Raw genomic sequence first — 3009 nt, 5'->3', positions numbered from 1 at the left:
CCTCCAACTACTGTTAAGGGAGTAAGATCATTCTTAGGACATGCTGGTTTTTACAGAAGATTTATTAAAAAAAATTCTGTAATTTCCAAACCACTTACTAATTTACTCATGAAAGATTCAACCTTTGATTTTAATGAAGAATGCGTTAAAGCGTTCGAAACATTGAAAACAGCTTTAGTCAGTGCACCTGTTATTGCTAAACCCGATTGGGATCTACCATTTGAAATTATGTGTGATGCAAGTGATTTAGCTGTCGGATGTGTTTTAGGTCAAAGGAAAGATAAGAAATTTCATATCATTTACTATGCAAGTCACACACTGTTTGGTGCACAATTAAACTACACCACAACTGAGAAAGAAATGTTAGCCGTAGTTTTTGCATGTGACAAGTTTAGGTCATATTTATTAGGTTCAAAAGTTATTATTTATACTGATCATGCAACATTAAGATATTTATTTGCTAAGAAGGATGCAAAACCACGTCTAATTAGATGGGTTTTATTGTTGCAAGAATTTGATATAGAAATAAAAGACAAAAAGGGAGTTGAAAACCTTGTCGCCGATCATCTATCGAGACTTGAAGATGAAAACGGTCCTATAGGTGAAACTACCGGTATACGAGATGATTTCCCTAATGAACACCTCTATCAAATAAAAAGTGCCATGTCACCATGTGTTAACTTGAGGAAAAATCCTTGATCGGAGCACTTCCCTGTGAGGTGCCGTTGGGATCGGCCGGGGACACTCCGATGCCAAAGTCAGTAAGATGGATCAAGGAAACCTACAGAATTGACAAGAATGGTGAGAATGTGTGTGTACCTTGATAACCTAGGGGATCAGGCTATATATAGCTGGGAAGTTGTAACCTTCAGGTAACTAGAAAGTCTCCATTAATGCCTCATTAATGGCGATTACGGGTTATTCTGAACCTGTCGGATTAGCTAATTAGTAACTCATTAATGATCTTTTATGGCCGAGTCAGCGGCCAGCCGTTATAGAGGCGAAGGGAGAGATTCGCCTTATAGGTCCGCCAGCGGATCTCTCTGAGCTGATCTGGGGAGATCCGCCAACCAGCTTCTTTTTGGAGACCACTACGCGGCGTACTTTGAGGTGAATATCCCTTTTGGTCCTCAGGATAATATCTCAATGTTATCAGAAGCCCCCCCAAAATGTCCTTAAAGTCCTTTAGGGCTTTTGAACTTCCGCGCGCCGTCATAAACACTTGCATTAATGAGCACATTGTTCCATGTTGTTGGATGATTGACACGTGTAGTGGACACACTGTCCCAGGAAGAAGAAAACTTCTTTCTTCTTCTTACGCTTTCTCTTTCTTCCTCATTTCCCCATTTTTCTCCTGCGCTCGAAGCTTTTCTGGGATTTCGTCTGGGTTTTGCACCAAGCTTCCGATTTCTCATGTAAGTTTATTTTCTTTTCGCTTTAACTTTTCCTGGATGTTTAGAAGTTCGTCTTCATCTTCTAGATCAACTTCAGAACTTTTTAATTCCTCTCCTCCTCCTGAAATTGAAGTAGATTTTAGCTGGACTACCTCGTCGTCGAAGAACTCCCATTCTTCCGAGGACACGGTTAATTCCGATTTAGCTGAGTTTGATAACTCGGCGTGTAATCATTACCAAACTCGTTCCACTAGGAATCCCTCTCTTTTTACTTCTATCTCCGGTGCTGCTCCAGCCGGTGACCCTAGGTGGTTCTGGGGATCAATGGCCTTTTCTTCGATTCCTCCCAAGAAAAAGAATCCCCGAGCGGAGTCCACTCCGTCTCGCATGAATGCCGCGGATCTAGCGGATCGCTTTCCCTGGATCAAAAATTATGAGACCCAGCTCGCCGCATCTCATCAACGTCCTTCCTGTCCGCCTAGCGGCTTCCTCACAGTGTATAGTAGTCATGTGGAGAGAGGGTTCCGACTTCCTCTTCCAAAGATGATGGCGGACATCCTCTCTTACTTTGACATTATAGTCAGCCAGCTACATCCTAACTGCTGGTTGGACATTGCTTTAGACTGCTACCTTGCCTCGAATTTAGGAGTTGTATACACGGGCCGTATCTTTAGAGCTTTTCACAAACCCTCAAAAAGGAAGTCTGAATCTTATCTCACGTTCGCCAAGTTCGGAGCTTATTCGCCTTTTAGCGAAAAAATATCTAATGTTCATTGCTGGGATGAGAAATTCTTCTACGTGAAGATAAAGGATGGCGAACCATTGGGCTTTCCTTCAGTCTGGAATCCCAGGCCGCTACATATGGCGGGTGACATGCGAATTTTAACGAACAGTGATGAGGAGGTGGCGGAGCTCATGAAGCAGATTAAGGCGGATGCATGGACTTATGCAGATGCCTTAGCTTTCATGATGAGTGATATCCCATTGATTCGCCGGGAAGAGAATAAATTTATTTACTCAAAGATTGCGCAATTTGACCAAGTTACCCTTCATTTCTTCGTGAACTTTGATTACTTTAATGTTTTCTTTGGCAGGGGTGTATCTAAGGCCAATCACGCTCTTGCAGAGACACGCAGGAAGTTTTGGAGGCTGAAGCACGCAAGAAAGGTCAAGCGGTGAATCCTCAAGCTGATACTGGTAAACGTCCCGCAGAGAAGGTGGTTGATCCGCCACTAAAGAGGAGGAAGCCCAACACCACTAGGGGCCTTAAGCTTATGGCGGACGCCATGAGGTCCGCCAAACCTGCTGAGCAGATTGCACAGGTAGTCTACCTTTTGATTTCCTTTCGTTCATCAAGTTTCGGACCGGAGTATGACTCTTTCATGTTTGTGTAGACGGCGAAGCCTGATATTGGTGGATACTGGTCCGCCAAATTGGGAGCCCACGGTTCTTTCGAGAACGAATCCATCCTAAATGATCTGGATGAGGCCTTGGGTCAGGTGGGCGAAGTGCAGAGGAACTATGACCAGATTCCTGGTTCAATTCATGCTCAAAAGGGGAAGACGGAGCTCCTTTCGGTGAGTTTCTTGTAGAAAGTATTAGTTCCTTAGTCCTT

The sequence above is a fragment of the Euphorbia lathyris genome, chromosome 4, assembly GCF_963576675.1.
Source record: "Euphorbia lathyris chromosome 4, ddEupLath1.1, whole genome shotgun sequence".
NCBI classification, from domain to species: Eukaryota; Viridiplantae; Streptophyta; class Magnoliopsida; order Malpighiales; family Euphorbiaceae; genus Euphorbia; species Euphorbia lathyris.
Note: the sequence above shows the minus strand (reverse complement) of the source record.